The sequence below is a fragment of the Gallinula chloropus genome (assembly GCF_964237585.1).
Source record: "Gallinula chloropus genome assembly, chromosome: Z".
NCBI lineage: Eukaryota > Metazoa > Chordata > Aves > Gruiformes > Rallidae > Gallinula > Gallinula chloropus.
The window spans coordinates 76,322,789-76,340,504 of NC_140089.1; positions in this window are offsets into that span (position 1 = coordinate 76,322,789).

The following is a 17,716-nucleotide window of genomic DNA, read 5'->3' on the forward strand; positions in this document are numbered from 1 at the left end:
CAACTCGAAAAAAAAAAAAAAACCCAAGCAAAACCCAACCCGAATCAGGAGAGAGGGGAAAGCCGAGCTTCTGGAATATTGATTAGCCCTGGCACAGTGAAAGCAGGGTCGCTTTCTTTGTTTTTCCTTTTAGAGCGTTTTCACGCTCTGTCAGTTCGCCTTCGTTAGAAATGCAAAATCAGAGCCCAGGAAGAAGCGGAGGATCGCACACACGCACGCACACACGCACGCACACGGAGAGAGGGAGGCTGGAGCACTTCTCCATCAGAAATGCCAGGCTGCAAACCCAAAAAGTCTGAACTTAATCACATATCAGTATTTCCATACCTCTAAAAATAAACGGCAAATATTTGAGCGTGGTAGTTTGCTCTAAAAAGCCATGCAGTGCGAGGCTGTCACATATTTTCTAAGTCATACAGTTATTTATGATCTACTTTTCCCAGGGCAGGGAACCAGACAAATCTTTCAGAAGCAGCCGGAGCATCATCAAGAACAGAGAAAAGCATAATCAGCTAGAATTCTTTGTATGTTTCTTGTAGATGTTCAAAACACATGATGAGACTTGCCTCTTGTTTAGGAATTTAAACTCACTGGTACTAAGCCCCATTCAGCCTGTTTCAATAGCATCGAATGAATGATGCTGGGAAAAGCATAAAACCTCCCCTTCTGAGACATAAGTGGCCTTCAGGGTTTTTTTTATCATTTAGAAGTTTGTGCTATTGAAAAGATATTTGCAATGGAGAGTCAGGGGAATTCATAATAATGTTCTTTCACTTTTCAAAGGAACACTTCCATTTTACCTGTTGGTAAAGTCAGTTTAAAATATTCTATAACTGTATTCCAGTGTATCTTTCATGAGATTTTTAAGTGCATTTTTTTATTAGATGGACAAGTACTGTATATGGATATTTATACTAAACATATAATTTAAGAAGTTTGTTTTTAATCATGTGACCTTCAGTGTTTTTTTCCTGGAAAGTTATTTTAAATACACAGAAATAATCTTATGTAGTAGACACACACTGAAAAAAAGGTACAATATAAAATCAAGAGTGGTGTCACTTCTGCAGAGTCACGGTAATGGTTTTGCTTCAAATATTCTTCAAATAATGATGTATGATGTAGAGAACAATAATTTTATGGTATAATGCAAACTTGCTTATGATTAGTGTAGGTTCGAGGTTGAATTGTGTACTGCAGAATCTTGATCTCAGATACATAACTTAAGAAAGAAAGCATCTAAATTAACTTAGTGACTTTTAAAGAGCAAGAAAATAAAACAACAGCTCGTGTCTCACAGATAGGAAAAGCATGCTGTATTTTCTCGTACCTGGCAGCTTAAATGTCTATCTCATTTATTTTTTCTGCTGCAGTTTTAAAATATTTTCACCAATTTTCTAGGAGATGGGAACCGACCTCTTAACTGACCTTTAGGCTTTAGTAATCTGCTTGTTTGATCTTTCTTTCTGGAGTACAGCATGCTTTCTGTGAAACCGCCCAGATAAGGACTTTATTCGTCCCTCTGTTCATATGAATAGTAATGTTCCAGTTGCCTTAATGGGACAGAGGTCAGGCCTAAAATGAGATGATCCAAAAGTATGTTATCATTTAATGCTTTCATTAATAATGGAGTCTATGAAAAATGAGGATAATACTGTGAGAGAATTAGCAATTCAATGAGACAAAATGAAAATAGACTATAAGCTTAGCTTAACTTCAGCAGTGATTACTTTTATTAGCTCTCAGTGAGCAGCAGACATTATAACACAGTGCTTGGAAAAACTAATATTAGCTTTTTGGCAACATGTTCACATTTTTCTTACTGTTTTCTTTTCCTCTCTCCTTCCTTTCCTGACATCTATTTCTTCTATTGATTTTAACTTTGATTGTGAAATAAGGAAACTATAATATACAAAGGGTATTATCCTTTAAATCACAATAAACATGTATTTTAGATATCCCTGGATAGCAATAAATGAGTCACAGTTCACAGTGCAGTGTCACCCTGTAATACACGAGATTACAATTTCCTTTCACATATACAATAGATGCAACAGATTTAGTACACAGTATTTAATACTAGGGCCAGGAAAAATCGAAATGTTGTGGTTTAAAGTGCTCCTGTCTGTAATTTTCAGTCATATTATTGGTTTCTAGTAAGAGCAACATAAACATAAAAGTTATTAGAAGTACTGTAGACTTTAGATTTGATCACCCAACACTAAGAATAAAAACATTGCTATGTTTTGCAGAGTAACATGGAGCATCAGTCACTGGTGTTACCACCAACTCACTGACAAAATAATTTCTAGATGCTTCAGGGCTTTGTTTTTTTTTTCATAAAAATCAATAAAGAATGACCTGTGGCATTGATTCGCCTGTCTGTGTTGTCATATTGTTGTGGTTTACCTCCAGTTGGCAGCTAAGCACCACGCAGCCGCTCGCTTAATCTCCACGTGGCAGGATGGGGAAAGAGTTACGAGAATGAAAGTTAGAGAACTCATGGGTTGGGGTTGAAACAGTTCAATAGGTAAAGTGAAAGCTGCACACACAAGCAAAGCAAGACAAGGACTCATTTCCCACTTCCCATGGGCAGGCAGGTGTTCAGCCATCCCCAGGAAGCAGGGCTCCATCACGCCTAATGGTGTCTTGGGAAGACAAATGCCATTACTCCAAACATCATGTCCATTCTTCTTTCCAGTCTATATGCTGAGCATGACAACATATGATATGGGATATTCCTTGGTTTAGTTCGGGTCAGCAGTCCAGGCTGTGTTCCTTCCCAGCTCCTCATGCATTCTCAGTCTCCTTGCTGGTGGGGTGGTGGGAGGAGCAGAAACGGCCTTGGCTCTGTGTGAGCACTGCTCAGCAGTAAGTAAAACATCTCTGAGTTATCAACACTGTGTTCAGCTCAATCACAAAACACAGCCCTGTACTAGATACTATGAAGAAAACAATGAATTCTTCCCACCCAAAAATAGAATACGTATTAGCTCAGCACTCTAATTTGTGCTTTGGGTTTCAGTTGCGGCCCTTCTTTGATAATGCACCAGATGGCTTACAAAGCAGGGGAATGCAAGTGCAGGGTAAGGACTGGCTTTAAATGAACCTCATCCTCACAGGCAGTGTGCATTCAGCCAGCTGAAATAATGTGTCATGGTAAACTGAAGCTCTTTTTGGTTGTGGCTAACAAAATCAGTCTAGTAAAAGTGCTTTGCATGTCAGCAAAGTGTGGGACTGCTTTTGTAAAATAAGTAAAGGTATTAGAGTGGAAGCTGCTGTTTAAACATATTGTTGTTTTCAGCTGACTTGAGCTATCAAACAAAAAACTAGGGATGTCAGTTGTAGCAAATGCAAGAAGTGGAAATAAAGCAACAAATTGTGCAAACCTTTCATTTTCCAGATAGCAATAAATCTCGTATGAGAGGGCACGGACCCCAGCTGAAATAAGCTTTATAACATTCCAAGTAACACAGTCATCATATTAATAAATCATCACTATAAATCAATACTGGCTGAATTGTTGAAATTTCAGAGTTTTAGGTAGAAGCTCAATGAAGTATTGTTGAAACCACAATGGCAAAACTGGAATAAAATTCTTGTGAATTAATGCATTTGTATGTTTCCAGTCTTCAATTAAATTGGACAAAATAGGATATATATGAGTCCCTTGCAAATTTGAATCCAGCTTACATTTTAAAATTCCCATTATACCCTGTTATACCAGTGAAGAAACCGAATCTCCAGGAGGTCAAATTTAATCCACACAAGTTAGAAAATAGTTGGCAGAGGTAAGAGACAGCCTTAGGCTCCTGAATATTTCCACAGGATCATGGTATTTTTTCTTCTACTGAGATACTGATTGCCTCTTGATTCTTTGAGCATGCTGAAATGAGTATGAGAAATTAGTTTGGTGTTTGTTTCTTTTGAAATCTGTTTGTCAGAGTGGGATTTGATAAATACTTCAGTTTAGCCAGGCAAATGTGAAAAATAAAATTTATTTTTAATAAGACCTGATTCAATAAAAGTTAACACATTATTGTAGACAGTGAGAAGAGATAGTGTGCTGTAATTCATGTAATTGTATGTGGTCTACGTATGAAAAAAGATATTTTATATAAGAGATTCAGAAAAAGACTGGTAGGTCTGTAGCTGGCATTGAGGACGCAGCATTTGTAGTGAACGTACTACATGAGAGCTACTTTGGATTAGTTCCAACGTTGTTTGGTGGCCCAAAGACCCATTAATGCTTGGACTGTATGATCTGGTTCTGTTTCTCATGAAGGAATCCAGTTCACACATTCTAAATCCACTCCATGACATGAATCAAAGCATGTTGCTCTTGGTCACTTTTAGTAGAAAACTTCCTGTACCAGTTATACACAAGTAGAGCTTATCTTTGATACTTTGCAGGTCATCAGTCAAGCTCTTTTGTCAATAAGTTATGTTGTAAAATGTTCTGTTGATGGTAAAGATTAAATGATTATTATAAAATAATCATTTTATTCCATCAAAAGAACATTTCAAAAGGAAAGTACTTTGAATGAGATTAGGCAGAACAATTAGTAGTAATGGCCAATCTGACTCAGATTTTCAATGATCTGTTTACACATTTCTGCATAGTGTCCCATTACAGTCCTAACCTTGCTCACTCACACCAGTTAACAAATCCTCTTGGTCATTATTTTTCCCTACATTTTGAGGTCTTGTACCATGAGAATAATTGAGGTTTTTATGCTTTCGAGCTCTGTCAGTTGTCACTCAGGAGCTGTACAAGAAAAATGCGGCACTCCTTTTCTGCTCTGTGAAAATTCCCAGGGGAGAAACACGAACCTCTACTATCTCCATTCAGCATCACAGGCTGTCTGGGCCTTAACACATACTGTATGTCTGACTGCAGCTGAATAGACAACCTTGTTTCCTTTCAACACAAGGAGTCAGATCACCCACTCACTCTTGGGAGAAGGGGGAAGGGAAATGAAGGGGATGTGGCTCATGAACTTTTCCCCTGACTGTCTTATCAAGAATGTGAATTTCTGCATGCACAATGGAGTGATTCTCACCAAAAAACAGGCAAGGTTGTCTAGGAAGGATGGGAGATAGGTTGGGATTGTGTCATTGTAAGAAATCTAATGGGATCACATTGATAGCTGATAGTGTTTCAGATTTAAACCACTGTATCTTATAGCATCACTGGTTTTCCCACAGCTAGTGGCAACCACTTAAATGGGTGCCAAGGGACAGAAGGTTTATTTGAAAAGTTAATACAGCTTTGTGGTTAGTTACAAAAGAAGGTGGCACTGGAGCCAGGAACTTGCTACACCCTTTCTCTCAGGTGTCTCTCTGTTTCTTTTTGTGATTTCTTTTTGTTTAAACCTTTTCTCTGATCAGCTGTAAACTTCAGTAGCTTGTGAATCGACTGAGTTACTGAGATTTCCCTGGGGAAGCTCTGGCTGGAAGTACACACTCACTCCACTATTCTAAATTATGACCTCCGATCCCGGCTGGTCGTGGTGGCAACTGATCAGTGATCCCACATGGGTCCTGTTTTGGGATAACAGCACCATTGGTGGGTGTCCCATTGCCTGAACTGTTCTCTGCCTTTATTTCCTACCAGACAGGTTGTTGAAGAAGCCTGTTTCCTGCATCTTGTGATGGTCTTTCTACTGGGTGTTCTTTACACAGGGTACATGTGCTAGCTTGTACAACTGACACGCATTCAGATTCCTTTTTCCTTTCTCATCACTTTGTTTTCTTGACATGATCCCTTTAAACAAAACAAGGGCAGATAGGTTAGAAACAAAACTGAGAAGTGCATTACTGATTTAGAGTCTGGTATTAGCTGTGTGAAACACATTTCATATAAATATTGCTGTTCACTTGACATCTTTGTCCATAGTTATTTTTATAATGAAGCTGGATAATGCATCCTAGTGTGGACAGCAAGTAAGATAAATACAAAGAAAGTTGCTTATCTGTATTAAGTTCATTTAAGGAAATTCATTTATTTGGAGCAGTAAGCTAACATGATTTTTTAAAATACACATTTACTACTATGGAATCATAATTACTGCAATCAAGACACATAAAAATCTTTTGTAAAAATAATTACAATTTAAAAGCACACAGCTCAAAGTTGCTGTTATAATAACGACTATAATAACAACTGTTTAGCATTTGGACATTTTTTTGGCAGGAGGGCTTTGCATTGTTTATTGTGAGAAAGAAACAGGCTCTGAGAAAACATGCAAATTTTCAGCAAGAGAAAAGGCAGCATCAGGTTTAGAAAACAGAATGGCAAAAAGTCTTCTTCGCTTCTATCTTTTTCAGTTAAAGTAGGCTGAGATGATTTAAAGTCGTTATGTTCTTCTGAATCATCTCTGCTTAACATACCGTGGAAAATCTCAAAATATATCTGTTTCATAGTATCCCTGGCATTCAGACACTCAGGCTGTGTCATAGTCAGCATTTATTTTCTTGCTGTGTTTTTCTTTCTGACATTCTGTTCTCTGTTGGTATCCAGGGCCCACTGAATTAATTGGTGATCTGTGATTTACTTAAAAGACAATAGGAACAATCCTTTAATATTTATTACTCATTGTTCCTCTTCAAATGTGATCAAATGCCCATCATCACATCTATAGAAAAATTAAGCATTAGATAGCAGGGTGAACAAGTATGTTTCAAAGGAAAGATGACATATTACTTGTGTGATCTATTAGCGCAACTCTTTCTGTCCAGAAAGACTAGGTTCTTCACTTAGTGTCCATGAGGACATGAGTATTACTGTTGTACAAAAGAAATTCAGAAAATTATGACTAAAAATTTAGAAGAAACAAAATACAAAGTATTTTGAGCCCACATTTGAAAACTGTCTTTTCTGTAACAACACAAAGGATTGACACTCTATATAATGTTTTTATTTGGATTTATTTGGTATGCAATGAAACCTCTCTTGACATATGTTATAAATGCATCTATAGAAAGAAGGGTAATAGTAATCGTTAACAGCTATAGTATAGTATCCTATCCTTCATTTACAAATTCACTATAGCATACATATTGTGTTTGATTTTTCATGCAGTTAGTTAGTCCATCCCTTCTGCTACCTTCTGAATGTCTCCCAGGAGAGCGCTACCTTCCCCACCTTGTCCTCTTCCTTGGTAGGACAACTACTCTCATGTTTTTGCAGGTTCATTGATCTCATTCTCCCTTTACTTCCATTAAGTCTATCTCCCTTTTTACTCCTCAGCTCACCACTGTTTTTCTTAAGTCAGAGAAAAATGATATAAGGACAAGTTTTAGTTTAATCTATATAAATGAATACAGGTTTTAAGGGGAGCTTTGATCTTGATTCTATTTGGTTCTTAGAAACCTATTCCAAACCATCCCCTATTTTATGTGCCTTCTGTGTCTAGTCTTTAACTCCTTTTCTCTTTGTTCTGTCATGTTCTCTTTTCCCTGTAGGCATTCTTGTCCTGCTATTTTGTTCTTTTTCTTCACTTCACTATCCCCTTTTTCTCCTTTAGCTTTTCCGTGTGTTCTGCTTATGCTGACTCTCAGTTGGGTTGGGAGATGGAATTGCAGGTCTTACTCATACTGATGTTTTCACAGACAAGTTTGTATCACAAATGTGTAGCGAGGAGTGTCTCTATAGGTCAGTGGGTTTGTACTTACATGGCAGCATGCTGAGAACTGTTAGTTAGTAGTCTCTTCCTCCACCAACTAAACGACAGAGGGTATTGACAGTGGAACAGATTTCTGTTTCCAACTGCAAGGATGTCACCTCTTCCCCTCCAAACACGGATGTCTCTTCCGCCTACAGACTGCGTGCAAAAAGGAAATTATTTTAATTAATTTGTTAAACCAAAGGGCATGTCAGAACAAACAGCCAGTTACCTTTCAAAACAAAAATGTTTAGTCCAAAATAGGGGGAAATAAGAGACAATACATTTGAAGTGCTGCTTTATACAAGCCTTTCACATTGCTCCAAAAATGTCTGTATTTCTTCCAGTTATGTCTACCACCTAGTGTTAACTTCAAAATGGTGATGCATTGGGTGCTTTACTTAGCTACTCTGTGAATGGCTCCCATTCACCACAAGTCCCTGCTCACTCCATATGCAGGCAAAACTCCCAGCAAAGACAATGGGAGTCCAGGTCTTCTGACTCACATTTTGCTCAGGCAAAACCCCCTTTGTCCAGTGATTGCTTTGCTCAATGAGCAGTGATTCAGAAGTGCTGAATAGGAACCCAGTCAGCTGTGCTTTGATATTAATTTCCTGATGATTCATTAATTTTGTAAAATCACTATAAAATTCTTTGTAAAATTAGCCAGGAATTTTGATTTAGCTTAAACATTAAAAACACATTACCTTTGCGAATGTATCATCTTGGGTAAAGTATCCCTAAAGCAGTATTTTCGCTGAGATCTGAATACTTCTTGAAAATTATTTGCTATTCTTGACTTCCTCTAAGCAAAAGAATACAAAAGCATTTAATTCTTTGGTTGGGGTTCCTGATAAGTTATTGAAGAGAGAATTTCAGTAACTCATGGACTCAAAATTGGAGAATAATATGAGATGAATGAAAAGAGCTGATCAAATTCAGCCGCTTTTGTCATGGTGTATTCTAACAGTTTAAAGTAAGTTATGTGAACTTTGTATAATCATAAGATTATATGATAAGGCTCAAATAGTGCAACAACAAACGAAACTCAGAATTCCTGTTTGCAAACAAAATGTCATTAGAACAGTTGAAATCTTGTTTGAACTGTAGGAAAAATATTTTACATTGATGGACCTACCTGAATACCATGAAAATCAACTGTGCTTTGCCTCATATTAAATTTTTTTTGTTAGTATTTCCCCCATTTTATTAGTGAAATGTGAGCAGATTCGTTCTTTTTTTTCCTCCAATATCTACATGTTCTCTAAATGTAGTGCAAAAGAAGTGTAAGACGCTACTGATTTCATTTCCCACTAATTCCACTGGTGTGAATGCTTGTATAGGTTTTGTGTATTTAGTATTTATTCTGTAAATATTTTGAATAGAGGCTGTGCAATAAGAATGTAGTACAAAACTATACCTTAAACTGATATGAAGCAGAAGCCTTAATATATTTCATTTGCATTGCTGGAAAATCCAGGATCCTTTTGTAACAATGAGTCCTGTATTCCACAGGTAACTCACTGCTCTGTAGGATGTGCCAGCAGTGATCCAGAAATTCAGCTCTCTGCCTAACTGCAGAACTTTCCTGAATTACACTGAAAATGTAGACACTTAGTACAAGCCCTTCAAAGTCTCAAAAAAGACAGTTTATAGTAGGAGTCAGAAAGAAGTTGTTTGTATATCATCAGATTAATGCATTAGTGAGGAATTTATTAAACAGGAATTTTCAGATAATCCTGTAAAGGCACTTTCCTTAGTATTAAGGGATGGAGGACAGTTAGGTATCAGATTTCCATTACCAGTAATCAATCAGCATTTAACTTCCATTTGGATTCTGGTTCTTTCCTTTTCCTCATTAGATATCTTATCATCCTCTTGAATAAGATCACAAAATCACAGAATCACAGAATTGTAGGGGTTGGAAGGGACCTTGAGTGATCATCAGGTCCAACCCCCCTGCCAAAGCAGCTCCCCAGCTCAGATTGCACAGGTCGGCATCCAGACGGGTCTTGAATATCTCCAGAGAAGGAGACTCCACCACCTCCCTGGGCAGCCTGTCCCAGAGCTCTGTCACCCTCACTGTGAAAAAGTTCTGCATGTTGGTGTGGCACTTCCTGTGCTCCAACTTGCAGCCATTGCCCCTTGTCCTGTCTCCACAGAGCACTGAAAAGGGACTGGCTAATTCCCCCTGCATTCCATGCTTAAGATACTTATAGACATTAATCAGATCCCCCCTTAGTCTTCTCTTCTCAAGACTGAACAGCCCCAACTTATTCAGCCTCTCCTCATAGGGGAGATGCTCTAGGCCATTAATCATCTTCGTAGCCCTTCTCTGGACTCTCTCCAGGAGATCCCTGTCCTTTTTATACCACAATACTCCAGGTGGGGCCTGTCCAGGGCAGAGTAGAGGTTGAGAATCCCCTCCTTTGACCTGCTGGCCACACTCCTCCAGATGCACCCCAGGATCCCATTGGCTCTCTTAGCCACCAGGGCACACTGCTGGCTCATGGCCAACCTGTCATCTACCAGGACCCCCAGGTCCTTCTCCATAGAGCTCTTCTCCAGCAGGTCATCCCCCAGCCTGTACTGATACTGATGGTTGTTCCTTCCCAGATAATAAAAAGATAATTTTTTGATTTGTCACTCATACAGAATATTCCAAAACTTTTATCCTTCAAGAGAAGGCTCTCTGCTGATGGTTCTTGTAGGGTTTTTACTTTACTTTTAATGGATTTTTGAAAAGATTTTTTTTGTGCGTTTGATTTTGCTTTTTTATTTGTTATTTTTTTTCCTCCTTTTTCCTACAGAGGTAACCTTGTCCTGTCAGACTATAATGTTGGCTATTGTGGTTGATAAAGGGTAATCACAGGCCTTCTTCCCATCCTAGACACTGGTTTCCTCAAGTTTCTTCCAGTAAACATCACAAACTAATCTTCATAGAAGCCCAAATTTCCACATAATCTTGAAAGGTAAATATAAACCCCACCCATTTTTTTCCTTCCTTATTAGACTGTTTCCTGAACAGTTTCCATCTGAAATCACATTAGTATATGTAAAATGGCCATCTTTTCAAAAGTTGTCAGTTTGTTCTAACCTTTAAATTATTATATTTTGTCCTTTTGATCATGTAGTTTATTGTAAGAAATCTGCTTGAAAAGGCATACAAGATATCTTTCAGCTTCCTCTTGATTTTTTATTTTTCTAAAAATTTATTACTAAATTGTCTTAAAGAGCACAGAGAATTCAAAGTGCTGCTACACCGATCACGCTTCTATTCACTTTGTGAGTGCTTCAAAGAGGCCTCGAGAAGGGACATATTTCCCACAGTAGTGCATTAGTACATGATAAAGCCTCTCCCAGTCTCAAGATTTCAGAACTATTCTCTTTAATCTGGTACTTTTAACACAGTACAATATAATTGGATTTTCATACTTAACATCCATCTGAAGTCTCAGCACCCAGGGTGCATAGCAAGCTCCAAATAGCAAGATATTTTCTATTGCGATCTGTCTTTATTTTTTGAGTTGTGTGTCGTGTTCTGTCCATTGTCCCACCCCCCTCCTTTTTTTTTTTAGTTGCACATTTCACTTCTGATTCAGCAGAATAGCTCTGTTAGTAAGTGTGGTATATTTGTTTGATTTCCTTGGAATACTTGCTTGTAAGTCAGAGTAAGAATGTGTATAGAATATGTGAAAAATACAACCCCCGCAGTCATTCTGTAACTGGGGACAAATATTAATGTACACTATGGTACATCAGACTATAGCAAAGTGATCATAATTTTTTTGATTTTTTACATAATTCTTAATTTTATTTACTACAGACATTAAAAGCAATAGTAGTGCTGTTTCACTAAGTTATTTCTTCATTTTAAAAAATTAAATCGTCATTTAGGGCACTTTCTGAAATTCTTTACTCTTAGCAAAACAGCATGTACCCTTCACAGCTATCCATCATACAGTTGTCTATAAAACATTTTGACATAGCAGATCATTCTTGAAGACAGAGTAACATTCAGTAGGTTTTAGTGCTTGTAATACCTGTAAGTAAATATTAGTGCCACAAAAGCACCCCAACATAGAAAAATGGGTTTTGTTTTGTTTGATGTTTTGTTAGGTAAAACTGTTAATGTGCTATTAATTACTGTGGAATATTAGCCATGATATTCTATAGATGATGCAACTTCTGTTCTTTACATGAAAAATCTGTGAACCAACCACAAAGGTGTAATTCTGTGTGAATAGTTGTGCCCAGTTGGAAAAGTAACTTATCCATTCAGGCCAGTATTTTCCCAAGTTTCTGAACAAGAAGACACAAGACATATTCAACCAAGGGCTAACTACTGAAACTATTTAAACTATTTGAATATATATATTCTTCAATCCTTACACATTAACTATGAGTGTCAGAAAGCTTTTGGGGTGATTTTAAAGCATAATAAAAAAACCCAGAAACTGTATGTTCTTCCCTGGTATAGATGAATCAGCATCTTCCTACACTGTAGTTAAGACACCTTGCAGATAAAAGTTTATGGGTTTAGTTGGTGTTACTGTAAGACAGAATCTTGGATTCTGTTGAAACCTAGATGTTTTGAAAAGGTGTCACTGTGGAGGATCCTGTGAAATGTCTGTTTAGTAGTTGGTTTTTATCTCGCTCAGAAGATACTCCTCTGAGATAACATGTTAAGTTAGCCACCAATTGCCTTGGATATTTCTTAAGATTTTTTAAAAGACCATTACCCTCATGAATATTCTGTAGGTGACCATTTGATCACATTACTTGTTAGGAACAGTCCACAGAAAAGAAGACTTTTCTGATGTCTGTATTTGCCTCTTATGAACTTGCAACGTTTGCAGGTTTTGTATTAAGAACTGTATGTGGCTTTTTGAATGAATTCTTGATCAATAAGTGAGATTACTGGAATATAACATGGGCTAAAACATAATCTACAGATTGCTTAGGTACTTTCCTAGCTCAAAACTTACCCTTTTGCAGCTCGAATCAAACCACAAATTTATCCAACAAGCCTCAGAGCCAGGTAAGAATAAAAGACAGGAGAGTTCCACTGGGAGAAGAAGGTTGGGCAGAGTTAAGAGAAGATGACCTTTTGGAAGAAGTATGCTCTTTGATGTTCTCACCTATCTTATGAAATTAACTGGCAGAGGACATGCAAACATTTCCAAGGTAGCAAAGGAGCATGTTGAAGTAAATATTGTATTTACTGAAACTCACAGTAGTACTTTGCCGTTGTTTATTCAGTGATTATTTATGTATCAATCCTTGGCTGTTATACTAAATACTTTCAGGTCAAAGGCTATGTCTTAACAGTTCTCAAAGATCATTTATGTAGTTGTAAAAATTTCTTTTGTAAGAACTTAATTTGACACAAAGATTTGGTTTCATATTAAGTTCTTAATTTTTAGAATTTGGGCTGAAACTATAATATTTGTAAATATCAAATGCGGATGTTTTTACATTTTTTTTTTGTCATTGACAAGATAATGCCTGTGTTTGCTATGATAACAATAGAATATTTGAATGTCATAGATTTTGTTTGTAAAAAATATGGTTAATGAAGGAATAGTCAGATTTTCCTTTATGAACCAACAGGAACTGCAGCGCAAAGTGGACTGAGGTGGAAAAGCCAATGAGAATCTACATCAAACAAGTGGGCACATTACAAACACGAGGCTGTAGGATTGACAGGCTGTAGTTGTTGACATGAGTCCTTGCCAGAAGCAGAGAGAAAGAGAAAACACAAACACCAGTGGTGCGCACAATCCTACTAGGCCATTGAGAGTCAGACATTCTTTGGAAAACTGTTGTCAGTAGAAATGTATGCTTTTCTGAACTTGGAAATGACCTATTAGCTCATATGCTTAACCCTTAGTGAAACAGGATCTTGAGTGTATTCTTGAAAATAAAGAGGTACCTGGCTGTCATCCTTCTAGTCAACAATCTGCATCTGCTACTTTACATCTTTGCTTGCTTCTTTACTATTATCAACAGGCCAAGTAACTCTTGAGAGAAACACTCAGTGAAATCTGGATGCTGCCGTAGAGTGAGCACTAAAGTTGTGATTGAATATTTAAATAAGCTATATGTGTTAGCCTAAGAAGTATTGTTCTCATGCTAAGATCTTTGAAGCCTTCCACTCTCTGAACAGGAATGTTAGTTCTACCACAGGGCAGAGAAAGTAGACACAGTTTTACTTGGAATTACAGAGAGCAGCCGGTCCCAAGTAGTTTACAACTTGCCTACTTTACTATCCTAATAATACACTTCCCTTCATGCATTTCATCACAAACAGCCTGGCCTTTCCCAAACAAACATTCAAAAAGAACCAAAAATGCTTTCTCCTTTGCTAACAACTTATATAAGAAAATTGCCTGGATTTTTTCTGTACGTGTACATGTCAAATACAGCATGTGCACTGACTTTCAAATCACAGAAGTTCTGTGCAAACTGCACCACTGATCAGAAAATACATAAATAGAAAAGTCCTGGACTGATGCAGTCAGGACAGAAAAGTCTTAAAAGAGATCCTCAAACAGTAAATGCATTAGAAGCACCTTTAAATATTATTTCTCTAATTTTACTGCCACTACAGCTTATTCTGTTAAACTGACTTGGTCATGTCATTTGGAAAATGTTTTCTACAGTATTTTGGTGCCATCCATGTAGCATTCTGTGAGGTATTTAAAAAAGAGTCTTGCAGATAGGAAGACATTTACTTCCTTCTCCCCATTGGTACTGTACCATTTTCTCATTTTAAAATCTACCAGGATTAAAACAAGAATGTTGTTTTAAAAGCTACAGTTAAACCAGGTCTTCTGGGTTCAGAAAAGCTTCCAAACCTCTCACTTTCCCCATGTTTATCCATCACTGATTATATTACACATGTATGAATCCTGAGGGACAAATCTCTCAGCTACATTTTTGCAAACTCATTAATGTCCTTCTGCCTTTCCTTTTCATGGCTGCCTTTCCCTTTTGATCAGAAATGTGGTAATGAGCGAAATGGTATGGATGTACAATGACTTTGTATAGTTAAAAAGGATTTGTCTCCCAAGCATATGAGAAAGCTAGAATTGTGATTCAGATGAAGTATCAGAATTTTTCTGTTTTGTTTTCAGAGAAACAAGCAGTCTCTGGGCAAACTCAGAGAAGAAAAAATTACATTTCGCAAGGCTTACAGTAAGAGCTATGAATTCCTTGCCAGGGCCTATGTGAAGAAATTTCTTATAGAACTTACATCTAATGTAACAGAAAGAGTAAAACTGGATTGAAATGGTTATCCCATTTTTTCCCATCGCTACAATATCCTCTATCAAAATTAAAAATGGAACAATCAAAACAACTTTAGAAATCTATTTCTTTTCCTTGGATCTGTTTCAAATTAAAGTTCAAATTAAATTGTAACTGTGTAAAGAGACAATTCAAACCAGTACAATTTCTTCTGTCACAGACAGTTGATGTGAAATTCTGTTCCTACAGCCTCTACCTTCTTTGTAACCTGCTGAACAGCAGCACACTGGTTACTGAAAAGGCTGGGAGAACTGTTGCCCTCAAGCACTGCATTGCGAGGGTCCCCTTTGGATACAGTTCATTGACTGACTGTGATTTGAAATGCACCATAGTGAGAAAAAAAGAACCGAAAAGGCTGTAAGAAAAATATAGACATTCTTAAACTACATTTCTCTACATAGGATCTTTTTCAGCATGCAAAATATTCTCATCAGCTGTTGTGCAATGCTTAATTTTGAGGGAGAATGGCAGAGGAAACCCCACAAAGATCTTCTTTATTCAGAGCATCTGCACTAAAATAATAAATATGGCAATCACAGCTGGCATGATATAGTCTTGCAGCTTATTTTTCATTTCATATTTGTGTTTACAAAGGTTGATACATTGGCACAGTGGGAATCTTATGTTTGCCCTCCAGCCATATACAGTTCTGTGTGATACAGGCAGCCACACTGGGAGATCCCTGGTACCCTGCCAAAAACCTCAACCCTGTGATCAAAAGAAATATTTTCTTCATGGACAAGAGGTAATTCAGTCTCTGTGCCTGTTCGGTTTGGGCCTAGCCTGATGAGCAGTTTAGAAAACACCTTTTGTATCTGCATGGTGATTTCATAAGTCCATAAGGACAGCAGACTCCAAACTCTCAAAGGGATTTGTGTTCCATGTACTTACTATGACTGCTATATCTGCAATTTTTTGTGCAATTAGAAATCTGTATTTGAATGTGTGTATTGGGAGATTTGGTTTCTGAATATCAGGCCCGTTTATATTAGGCTGCACACAACTAGAAGGTCCCATGAGCCATAAATTGTGAGCAGGGGTTCAGAGACTGTAAAAGACGGATCCACTGTGCTTGGGCTGACATACAGGGAGGGTGACAAGGAACCTTTCTGGTGGAAGAAGAAACATACATTTGTTTGTGTATGGATTTAGTGTCTGATGACAAATGTAGAACCTCAGCAGTCTGAGCCTCATGTCTTGTAGGGATGGCCTGATAATCGAGGGAGATCAAAGCAACTGTTACAATCCAGATAGCATCCCTGTCCCCAGCCAGGGTTGGGTCTTTTGTATCCTTTAACCACAGAAAAGAGACAGACTGTGCCCTGAAGGGCTTTCTGTCTGGAGACACAGAATAAGGATGGGTTGTACCCAAAAAATCAATTTGTTTGGGAGCTGGCCCTGCTATCAGAGTTGTGTGGAAGGTACTCTGTTTCTTTTGTTTTTCTTCTGACACTGGGAAGGAAGGAGCATTAAAAGGAGTACAGGGATGGGAAACAGCCACGAAATCATCATAGCTGGAAATTTGCCAGGAGCTTGAGGCCTTACAGAGGGATTTGGTGGAAATTAAGTAACTTACAATTATTGGATTTTTAAGGGGGAAGTTTTCAAAAGCATGATATCATCACAGAAGGAATTTTAATTGTGTTTAGGATTTTAGTGATGAAAGGGAAAAAGAAGAGAATGTAAGGTTTTTATAACAGGTCACAAAATTGTGCATTTTATTTACTATAAATTAGCCTGGACCATTCTGCTTAGAACTGTTTGGATTTATTTAGGAATTAGGCATACAGGTAAGACTCCCACTAAATTCTGTAGATTTGACTCATTTTAATTGAAATGTATTAGAAGCCTGCAGAGAAGCTTTGCTGGCAGGACAGAAAGTGTGGTAAACAACACATGGGCTTTTGCAGTGCAAAGTCATTGCCAAGAGGGTGCTAGAATTTGTCAAGAGCACAGACTACTATCCACTGTTACTCTTTCATGTGGGCATGAATGACACAGAAGCCAGATCCTGGGCAGGATCAAGGAAAACTATAAAACCCGGGGGTGCAAGTGAAAAATATTTGTGACCATGTTACCTTTTTGTCCATCTTTTCCAGTTGGAGGACATGGGACAGTCAGAAATAGACATATGAAACAAATTAACTTCTGGCTTTGTGGCTGGTGCCATCATGAAGGTTTTGGCAGGATGCTAAAGAGGGGTGGTAGCCACTTGTCCAGAAGAGGCAAGGGAATCTTTGGCATCCCGATGCTAATTTGGTGAGTCAGGCTTTAAACTGGAGGACTCAGGGGCAGGGTCTGAAGTGTCAATGCTCATGCCATTGCATTCAACCAAGGAATAAGCCAGGCCAACCCGAGCAGCAAGAAATGTTGCTAAAGCTGCCTCCCAAGTTGAGAACCAGAAGCCCAGCCAACTCAAGGGTATGTATGGCTACAGTGGATCCCCCTGCACAGCTCCAAGGAAACCTGCATGCTCAATTACCTCTCAAAAATGTCTGTATTCAAATGCACACTGCATGGACAATAAAGAAGAACTAGAGATCTGTGTGCAGTTGCAGGCCCATGATCTCATTGGAATTGCAGAAACATGGTGGGATAGCTTCCATGATTGGAATGCTGTCACGGACAGCTGTGTACTTTTTAAGACAGCCCAGCAACGCAAGGTGGTGGAGTTGCATTTTATGTGAGAGAGCAACTGGAATGTATCAAGCACTGGAATAAGCTGCCCAGAGAAATTG